This window comes from Ambystoma mexicanum, chromosome 13 (assembly GCF_040938575.1).
Source record: "Ambystoma mexicanum isolate Mex_15411 chromosome 13, UKY_AmexF1_1, whole genome shotgun sequence".
NCBI classification, from domain to species: domain Eukaryota; kingdom Metazoa; phylum Chordata; class Amphibia; order Caudata; family Ambystomatidae; genus Ambystoma; species Ambystoma mexicanum.
In genome coordinates, this window is record NC_090938.1 from 307,579,678 (window position 1) to 307,592,085 (window position 12,408).

A 12,408-nucleotide genomic window follows, 5' to 3' on the forward strand; every position below is an offset into this window, starting at 1 on the left:
CAATCCAATCCTGAGACCCTTCCGATAGCAGAGACGTGATATCTCAATGCTTCTACCAAACCTGAGACCCTTCCTTTAGCATGAGATGTGATATCCAAATCCTTCACATTCCAATCCTGAGACGCTTCCTATAGCATGAGATGTGATACCTCTATGCTTCTAATACCAAACCTGAGATCCTTCCTATAACATGAGATGTGATATCCAATTCCTTCCTATTCCAAACCTGTGACCCTTCCTATTGGATGAGATGTGATATCCAACTCCTTCCCATTCCAACCCTGAGACCCTTCCTATAGCATGAGATGTGATGTCTCAATGCTTCTAATACCAAACCTGAGATCCTTCCTATAACATGAGATGTGATATCCAACTCCTTCCATTCCAATCCTGAGACCCGTCCTATAGCATGAGATGTGATATCTCAATGCTTATACCAAACCTGAGACCCTTCCTATAGCGTGAGATGTGATATCCAACTGCTTCCCATTCCAATCCTGAGACCCTTCCTATAGCATGAGATGTGATATCTCAATGCTTCTAATACCAAACCTGAGATCCTTCCTCTAACATGAAATGTGATATCCAACTCCTTCCCTTTCCAAACCTAAGAGCCTATCTATAGCATGAGATGTGATATCCAAGTCCTTCACATTCCAACCCTTAGACCCTTCCTACAGCATGCAATATGATATCTCAATGATTCTAATAACAAACCTGAGACCCGACCTATAACATGAGATGGGATATCCAACTCCTTCCCATTCCAATCCTGAGACACTTCCGATAGCAGAGATGTGATATCTCAATGCTTATACCAAACCTGAGACCCTTCCTATAACATGAGATGTGATATCCAAATCCTTCCCATTCCAAACCTGAGACCCTTCCTTTAGCATGAGATGTGATATCCAGCTCCTTCCCATTCCAATCCTGAGACACTTCCGATAGCATGAGATGTGATATCTCAATGCTTCTAATATCAAAACTGAGACCCTCCCTATAGCATTATATGTGATATCTAAGTCCTTCCCATTCCAATCCTGAGACCCTCCCTATAGCATGAGATGTGATATCCAACTCCTTCTCATTCCAATCCTGAGACCCTTCCTATAGCATGAGATATGATATCTCAATACTTCTAATACCAAACGTGAGATCCTTCCGATAACATGAGATGTGATATCCAAATCCTTCCCCTTCCAAACCTGAGACCCTCCCTTTAGCATGAGATGTGATATCCAACTCCTTCCTATTCCAATCCTGAGACTCTTCTGATAGCATGAGATGTGATATCTCAATGCTTCTAATACCAAACCTGAGATCCTTCCGATAGCATGAGATGTGATATCTCAATGCTTCTAATACCAAACCTGAGATCCTTCCTATAACATGAGATGTGATATCCAAATCCTTCCCCTTCCAAACCTGAGACCCTCCCTTTAGTATGAGATGTGATATCCAACTCCTTCCCATTCCATTCCTGAGACCCTTCTGATAGCATGAGATGTGATATCTCAATGCCTCTAATACCAAACCTGAGATCCTACCTCTAACATGAAATGTGATATCCAACTCTTTCCCCTTCCAAACCTGAGAGCCTTCCTATAGCATGAGATGTGATATCCAAGTCCTTCCCATTCCAATCCTGAGACCCTTCCTATAGCTTGAGATGTGATATCCAACTCCTTCCCATTCCAATTCTGAGACCCTTCCTATACTATGAGACTTGATATCTCAATGCTTCTAATACCAAACCTGAGACCCGTAATATAACATGAGATGTGATATCCAAATCCTTCCCCTTCCAAACCTTAGACCCTTCCTTTATCATGAGATGTGATATCCAACTCCTTCCCATTCCAATCCTGAGACCCTTCCGATATCATGAGATGTGATATCTCAAAGCTTCTAATATCAAACTTGAGACCCTCCCTATAGCATGAGATGTGATATCCAAGTCCTTCCCATTCCAATCCTGAGACCCTTCCTATAGCATGAGATGTGATATCTCAATGCTTATACCAAACCTGAGACCCTTCCTATAGCATGAGATGTGATATCCAACTGCTTCCCATTCCAATCCTGAGACCCTTCCTATAGCATGAGATGTGATATCTCTATGCTTCTAATACCAAACCTGAGATCCTTCCTCTAACATGAAATGTGATATCCAACTCCTTCCCTTTCCAAACCTAAGAGCCTATCTATAGCATGAGATGTGATATCCAAGTCCTTCACATTCCAACCCTTAGACCCTTCCTACAGCATGCAATATGATATCTCAATGATTCTAATAACAAACCTGAGACCCGTCCTATAACATGAGATGGGATATCCAACTCCTTCCCATTCCAATCCTGAGACTCTTCCGATAGCAGAGATGTGATATCTCAATGCTTATACCAAACCTGAGACCCTTCCTATAACATGAGATGTGATATCCAAATCCTTCCCGTTCCAAACCTGAGACCCTTCCTTTAGCATGAGATGTGATATCCAGCTCCTTCCCATTCCAATCCTGAGACACTTCCGATAGCATGAGATGTGATATCTCAATGCTTCTAATATCAAAACTGAGACCCTCCCTATAGCATGATATGTGATATCTAAGTCCTTCCCATTCCAATCCTGAGACCCTCCCTATAGCATGAGATGTGATATCCAACTCCTTCCCATTCCAATCCTGAGACCCTTCCTATAGCATGAGATATGATATCTCAATACTTCTAATACCAAACGTGAGATCCTTCCGATAACATGAGATGTGATATCCAAATCCTTCCCCTTCCAAACCTGAGACCCTCCCTTTAGCATGAGATGTGATATCCAACTCCTTCCTATTCCAATCCTGAGACTCTTCTGATAGCAGGAGATGTGATATCTCAATGCTTCTAATACCAAACCTGAGATCCTTCCGATAGCATGAGATGTGATATCTCAATGCTTCTAATACCAAACCTGAGATCCTTCCTATAACATGAGATGTGATATCCAAATCCTTCCCCTTCCAAACCTGAGACCCTCCCTTTAGCATGAGATGTGATATCCAACTCCTTCCCATTCCATTCCTGAGACCCTTCTGATAGCATGAGATGTGATATCTCAATGCCTCTAATACCAAACCTGAGATCCTACCTCTAACATGAAATGTGATATCCAACTCTTTCCCCTTCCAAACCTGAGAGCCTTCCTATAGCATGAGATGTTATATCCAAGTCCTTCCCATTCCAATCCTGAGACCCTTCCTATAGCTTGAGATGTGATATCCAACTCCTTCCCATTCCAATTCTGAGACCCTTCCTATACTATGAGACTTGATATCTCAATGCTTCTAATACCAAACCTGAGAACCGTAATATAACATGAGATGTGATATCCAAATCCTTCCCCTTCCAAACCTTAGACCCTTCCTTTATCATGAGATGTGATATCCAACTCCTTCCCATTCCAATCCTGAGACCCTTCCGATATCATGAGATGTGATATCTCAAAGCTTCTAATATCAAACTTGAGACCCTCCCTATAGCATGAGATGTGATATCCAAGTCCTTCCCATTCCAATCCTGAGACCCTTCCTATAGCATGAGATGTGATATCTCAATGCTTCTAATACCAAACCTGAGACCCTTCCTATAACATGAGATGGGAATATCCAACTCCTTCCCATTCCAATCCTGAGACCCTTCCGATAGCAGAGATGTGATATCTCAATGCTTATACCAAACCTGAGATCCTTCCTATAACATGAGATGTGATATCCAACTCCTTCCCATTCCAATCCTGAGACACTTCCTATAGCATGAGATGTGATATCTCACTGCTTATACCAAACCTGAGACCCTTCCCATAGCATGAGATGTGATATCCAACTCCTTCCCATTCCAATCCTCAGACCCTTCCTATAGCATGAGATGTGATATCTCAATGCTTCTAATATCAAACTTGAGACCCTACCTATAGCATGAGATGTGATATCCAAGTCCTTCCCATTCCAATCCTGAGACACTTCCTATAGCATGAGATGTGATATCTCAATGCTTCTAATACCAAACCTGAGACTCTTCCTATAACATGAGATGGGATATCCAACTCCTTCCCATTCCAATCCTGAGACCCTTTTGATAGCAGAGATGTGATATCTCAATGTTTATACCAAACCTGAGACCCTTCCTACGGCATGAGATGTCATATTCAACTCCTTCCCATTCCAATCCTGAGACCCTTCCTATAGCATGAGATGTGATATCCAACTCCTTCCCATTCCAATCCTGAGACCCTTCCTATAGCATGAGATGTGATGTCTCAATGCTTCTAATACCAAACCTGAGATCCTTCCTATAACATGAGATGTGATATCCAACTCCTTCCATTCCAATCCTGGACCCTTCCTATAGCATGAGATGTGATATCTCAATGCTTATACCAAACCTGAGACCCTTCCTATAGCACGAGATGTGATATCCAACTCCTTCCCATTCCAATCCTGAGACCCTTCCTATAGCCTGAGATGTGATATCTCAATGCCTCTAATACCAAACCTGAGATCCTTCCTCTAACATGAAATGTGATATCCAACTCCTTCACTTTCCAAACCTGAGAGCCTATCTATGGCATGAGATGTGATATCCAAGTCCTTCCCATTCCAATCCTTAGACCCTTCCTACAGCATGCAATATGATATCTCAATGATTCTAATAAAAAACTTGAGACCCGTCCTATAACATGAGATGGGATATCCAACTCCTTCCCATTCCAATCCTGAGACACTTCCGATAGCAGAGATGTGATATCTCAATGTTTATACCAAATCTGAGACCCTTCCTATAACATGAGATGTGATATCGAACTCCTTCCCGTTCCATACCTGAGACCCTTCCTTTAGCATGAGATGTGATATCCAGCTTCTTCCCATTCCAATCCTGAGACACTTCCGATAGCATGAGATGTGATATCTCAATGCTTCTAATATCAAAACTGAGACCCTCCCTATAGCATGATATGTGATATCTAAGTCCTTCCCATTCCAATCCTGAGACCCTTTCTATAGCATGAGATGTGATATCTCAATGCTTCTACCAAACCTGAGACCCTTCCTTTAGCATGAGATGTGATATCCAACTCCTTCCCATTCCAATCCTGAGACCCTTCCTATAGCATGAGAGGTGATATCTCAATACTTCTAATACCAAACCTGAGATCCTTCCGATAACATGAGATGTGATATCTCAATACTTCTAATACCAAACCTGAGATCCATCCTATAACATGAGATGTGATATCCAAATCCTTCCCCTTCCAAACCTGAGACCCTCCCTTTAGCATGAGATGTGATATCCAACTCCTTCCCATTCCAATCCTGAGACCCTTCTGATAGCATAAGATATGATATCTCAATGCTTCTATACCAAACCTGAGATCCTTCCGATAGCATGAGATGTGATATCTCAATACTTCTAATACCAAACCTGAGATCCTTCCTATAACATGAGATGTGATATCCAAATCCTTATCTTCCAAACCTGAGACCCTCCCTTTAGCATGAGATGTGATATCCAACTCCTTCCCATTCCAATCCTGAGACTCTTCTGATAGCATAAGATATGATATCTCAATGCTTCTATACCAAACCTGAGATCCTTCTGATAGCATGAGATGTGATATCTCAATACTTCTAATACCAAACCTGAGATCCTACCTCTAACATGAAATGTGATATCCAACTCTTTCCCCTTGCAAACCTGAGAGCCTTCCTATAGCATGAGATGTGATATCCAAGTCCTTCCCATTCCAATCCTGAGACCCTTCCTATAACATGAGATGTGATATCCAACTCCTTCCCATTCCAACCTGAGACCCTTCCTATAGCATGAGATGGGATATCCAACTCCTTCCAAATCCAATCCCGATACCCTTCCGATAGCATGAGATCTGATATCCCAATGCTTCTACCAAACCTGAGACCCATACTATGGCATGAGATGTGATATCAAACTCCTTCCCATTCTAATCCTGAGACCCTTCCTATAGCTTGAGATGTGATATCCAACTCCTTCCCATTCCAATTCTGAGACCCTTCCTATACCATGAGACTTGATATCTCAATGCTTCTAATACCAAACCTGAGACCCGTCCTATAACATGAGATGTGATATCCAAATCCTTCCCCTTCCAAACCTTAGACCCTTCCTTTATCATGAGATGTGATAGCCAACTCCTTCCCATTCCAATCTTGAGACCCTTCCGATATCATGAAATGTGATATCTCAATGCTTCTAATATCAAACTTGAGACCCTCCCTATAACATGAGATGGGAATATCCAACTCCTTCCCATTCCAATCCTGAGACCCTTCCGATAGCAGAGATGTGATATCTCAATGCTTATACCAAACCTGAGATCCTTCCTATAACATGAGATGTGATATCCAACTCCTTCCCATTCCAATCCTGAGACACTTCCAATAGCATGAGATGTGATATCTCACTGCTTATACCAAACCTGAGACCCTTCCTATAGCATGAGATGTGATATCCAACTCCTTCCCATTCCAATCCTGAGACCCTTCCTATAGCATGAGATATGATATCTCAATGCTTCTAATATCAAACTTGAGACCCTCCCTATAGCATGAGATGTGATACCCAAGTCCTTCCCATTCCAATCCTGAGACACTTCCTATAGCATGAGATGTGATATCCAACTGCTTCCCATTCCAATCCTGAGACCCTTCCTATAGCATGAGATGTGATATCTCTATGCTTCTAATACCAAACCTGAGATCCTTCCTCTAACATGAAATGTGATATCCAACTCCTTCCCTTTCCAAACCTAAGAGCCTATCTATAGCATGAGATGTGATATCCAAGTCCTTCACATTCCAACCCTTAGACCCTTCCTACAGCATGCAATATGATATCTCAATGATTCTAATAACAAACCTGAGACCCGTCCTATAACATGAGATGGGATATTCAACTCCTTCCCATTCCAATCCTGAGACTCTTCCGATAGCAGAGATGTGATATCTCAATGCTTATACCAAACCTGAGACCCTTCCTATAACATGAGATGTGATATCCAAATCCTTCCCGTTCCAAACCTGAGACCCTTCCTTTAGCATGAGATGTGATATCCAGCTCCTTCCCATTCCAATCCTGAGACACTTCCGATAGCATGAGATGTGATATCTCAATGCTTCTAATATCAAAACTGAGACCCTGCCTATAGCATGATATGTGATATCTAAGTCCTTCCCATTCCAATCCTGAGACCCTCCCTATAGCATGAGATGTGATTTCCAACTCCTTCCCATTCCAATCCTGAGACCCTTCCTATAGCATGAGATATGATATCTCAATACTTCTAATACCAAACGTGAGATCCTTCCGATAACATGAGATGTGATATCCAAATCCTTCCCCTTCCAAACCTGAGACCCTCCCTTTAGCATGAGATGTGATATTCAACTCCTTCCTATTCCAATCCTGAGACTCTTCTGATAGCATGAGATGTGATATCTCAATGCTTCTAATACCAAACCTGAGATCCTTCCGATAGCATGAGATGTGATATCTCAATGCTTCTAATACCAAACCTGAGATCCTTCCTATAACATGAGATGTGATATCCAAATCCTTCATCTTCCAAACCTGAGACCCTCCCTTTAGCATGAGATGTGATATCCAACTCCTTCCCATTCCATTCCTGAGACCCTTCTGATAGCATGAGATGTGATATCTCAATGCCTCTAATACCAAACCTGAGATCCTACCTCTAACATGAAATGTGATATCCAACTCTTTCCCCTTCCAAACCTGAGAGCCTTCCTATAGCATGAGATGTGATATCCAAGTCCTTCCCATTCCAATCCTGAGACCCTTCCTATAGCTTGAGATGTGATATCCAACTCCTTCCCATTCCAATTCTGAGACCCTTCCTATACTATGAGACTTGATATCTCAATGCATCTAATACCAAACCTGAGACCCGTAATATAACATGAGATGTGATATCCAAATCCTTCCCCTTCCAAACCTTAGACCCTTCCTTTATCATGAGATGTGATATCCAACTCCTTCCCATTCCAATCCTGAGACCCTTCCGATATCATGAGATGTGATATCTCAAAGCTTCTAATATCAAACTTGAGACCCTCCCTATAGCATGAGATGTGATATCCAAGTCTTCCCATTCCAATCCTGAGACCCTTCCTATAGCATGAGATGTGATATCTCAATGCTTATACCAAACCTGAGACCCTTCCTATAGCATGAGATGTGATATCCAACTGCTTCCCATTCCAATCCTGAGACCCTTCCTATAGCATGAGATGTGATATCTCTATGCTTCTAATACCAAACCTGAGATCCTTCCTCTAACATGAAATGTGATATCCAACTCCTTCCCTTTCCAAACCTAAGAGCCTATCTATAGCATGAGATGTAATATCCAAGTCCTTCACATTCCAACCCTTAGACCCTTCCTACAGCATGCAATATGATATCTCAATGATTCTAATAACAAACCTGAGACCCGTCCTATAACATGAGATGGGATATCCAACTCCTTCCCATTCCAATCCTGAGACTCTTCCGATAGCAGAGATGTGATATCTCAATGCTTATACCAAACCTGAGACCCTTCCTATAACATGAGATGTGATATCCAAATCCTTCCCGTTCCAAACCTGAGACCCTTCCTTTAGCATGAGATGTGATATCCAGCTCCTTCCCATTCCAATCCTGAGACACTTCCGATAGCATGAGATGTGATATCCAACTCCTTCCCATTCCAATCCTGAGACCCTTCCTATAGCATGAGATATGATATCTCAATACTTCTAATACCAAACGTGAGATCCTTCCGATAACATGAGATGTGATATCCAAATCCTTCCCCTTCCAAACCTGAGACCCTCCCTTTAGCATGAGATGTGATATCCAACTCCTTCCTATTCCAATCCTGAGACTCTTCTGATAGCATGAGATGTGATATCTCAATGCTTCTAATGCCAAACCTGAGATCCTTCCGATAGCATGAGATGTGATATCTCAATGCTTCTAATACCAAACCTGAGATCCTTCCTATAACATGAGATGTGATATCCAAATCCTTCCCCTTCCAAACCTGAGACCCTCCCTTTAGCATGAGATGTGATATCCAACTCCTTCCCATTCCATTCCTGAGACCCTTCTGATAGCATGAGATGTGATATCTCAATGCCTCTAATACCAAACCTGAGATCCTACCTCTAACATGAAATGTGATATCCAACTCTTTCCCCTTCCAAACCTGAGAGCCTTCCTATAGCATGAGATGTGATATCCAAGTCCTTCCCATTCCAATCCTGAGACCCTTCCTATAGCTTGAGATGTGATATCCAACTCCTTCCCATTCCAATTCTGAGACCCTTCCTATACTATGAGACTTGATATCTCAATGCTTCTAATACCAAACCTGAGACCCGTAATATAACATGAGATGTGATATCCAAATCCTTCCCCTTCCAAACCTTAGACCCTTCCTTTATCATGAGATGTGATATCCAACTCCTTCCCATTCCAATCCTGAGACCCTTCCGATATCATGAGATGTGATATCTCAAAGCTTCTAATATCAAACTTGAGACCCTCCCTATAGCATGAGATGTGATATCCAAGTCCTTCCCATTCCAATCCTGAGACCCTTCCTATAGCATGAGATGGGATATCTCAATGCTTCTAATACCAAACCTGAGACCCTTCCTATAACATGAGATGGGAATATCCAAATCCTTCCCATTCCAATCCTGAGACCCTTCCTATAGCATGAGATGTGATGTCTCAATGCTTCTAATACCAAACCTGAGATCCTTCCTATAACATGAGATGTGATATCCAACTCCTTCCATTCCAATCCTGAGACCCGTCCTATAGCATGAGATGTGATATCTCAATGCTTATACCAAACCTGAGACCCTTCCTATAGCGTGAGATGTGATATCCAACTGCTTCCCATTCCAATCCTGAGACCCTTCCTATAGCATGAGATGTGATATCTCAATGCTTCTAATACCAAACCTGAGATCCTTCCTCTAACATGAAATGTGATATCCAACTCCTTCCCTTTCCAAACCTAAGAGCCTATCTATAGCATGAGATGTGATATCCAAGTCCTTCACATTCCAACCCTTAGACCCTTCCTACAGCATGCAATATGATATCTCAATGATTCTAATAACAAACCTGAGACCCGACCTATAACATGAGATGGGATATCCAACTCCTTCCCATTCCAATCCTGAGACACTTCCGATAGCAGAGATGTGATATCTCAATGCTTATACCAAACCTGAGACCCTTCCTATAACATGAGATGTGATATCCAAATCCTTCCCATTCCAAACCTGAGACCCTTCCTTTAGCATGAGATGTGATATCCAGCTCCTTCCCATTCCAATCCTGAGACACTTCCGATAGCATGAGATGTGATATCTCAATGCTTCTAATATCAAAACTGAGACCCTCCCTATAGCATTATATGTGATATCTAAGTCCTTCCCATTCCAATCCTGAGACCCTCCCTATAGCATGAGATGTGATATCCAACTCCTTCTCATTCCAATCCTGAGACCCTTCCTATAGCATGAGATATGATATCTCAATACTTCTAATACCAAACGTGAGATCCTTCCGATAACATGAGATGTGATATCCAAATCCTTCCCCTTCCAAACCTGAGACCCTCCCTTTAGCATGAGATGTGATATCCAACTCCTTCCTATTCCAATCCTGAGACTCTTCTGATAGCATGAGATGTGATATCTCAATGCCTCTAATACCAAACCTGAGATCCTTCCGATAGCATGAGATGTGATATCTCAATGCTTCTAATACCAAACCTGAGATCCTTCCTATAACATGAGATGTGATATCCAAATCCTTCCCCTTCCAAACCTGAGACCCTCCCTTTAGCATGAGATGTGATATCCAACTCCTTCCCATTCCATTCCTGAGACCCTTCTGATAGCATGAGATGTGATATCTCAATGCCTCTAATACCAAACCTGAGATCCTACCTCTAACATGAAATGTGATATCCAACTCTTTCCCCTTCCAAACCTGAGAGCCTTCCTATAGCATGAGATGTGATATCCAAGTCCTTCCCATTCCAATCCTGAGACCCTTCCTATAGCTTGAGATGTGATATCCAACTCCTTCCCATTCCAATTCTGAGACCCTTCCTATACTATGAGACTTGATATCTCAATGCTTCTAATACCAAACCTGAGACCCGTAATATAACATGAGATGTGATATCCAAATCCTTCCCCTTCCAAACCTTAGACCCTTCCTTTATCATGAGATGTGATATCCAACTCCTTCCCATTCCAATCCTGAGACCCTTCCGATATCATGAGATGTGATATCTCAAAGCTTCTAATATCAAACTTGAGACCCTCCCTATAGCATGAGATGTGATATCCAAGTCCTTCCCATTCCAATCCTGAGACCCTTCCTATAGCATGAGATGGGATATCTCAATGCTTCTAATACCAAACCTGAGACCCTTCCTATAACATGAGATGGGAATATCCAAATCCTTCCCATTCCAATCCTGAGACCCTTCCTATAGCATGAGATGTGATGTCTCAATGCTTCTAATACCAAACCTGAGATCCTTCCTATAACATGAGATGTGATATCCAACTCCTTCCATTCCAATCCTGAGACCCGTCCTATAGCATGAGATGTGATATCTCAATGCTTATACCAAACCTGAGACCCTTCCTATAGCGTGAGATGTGATATCCAACTGCTTCCCATTCCAATCCTGAGACCCTTCCTATAGCATGAGATGTGATATCTCAATGCTTCTAATACCAAACCTGAGATCCTTCCTCTAACATGAAATGTGATATCCAACTCCTTCCCTTTCCAAACCTAAGAGCCTATCTATAGCATGAGATGTGATATCCAAGTCCTTCACATTCCAACCCTTAGACCCTTCCTACAGCATGCAATATGATATCTCAATGATTCTAATAACAAACCTGAGACCCGACCTATAACATGAGATGGGATATCCAACTCCTTCCCATTCCAATCCTGAGACACTTCCGATAGCAGAGATGTGATATCTCAATGCTTATACCAAACCTGAGACCCTTCCTATAACATGAGATGTGATATCCAAATCCTTCCCATTCCAAACCTGAGACCCTTCCTTTAGCATGAGATGTGATATCCAGCTCCTTCCCATTCCAATCCTGAGACACTTCCGATAGCATGAGATGTGATATCTCAATGCTTCTAATATCAAAACTGAGACCCTCCCTATAGCATTATATGTGATATCTAAGTCCTTCCCATTCCAATCCTGAGACCCTCCCTATAGCATGAGATGTGATATCCAACTCCTTCTCAT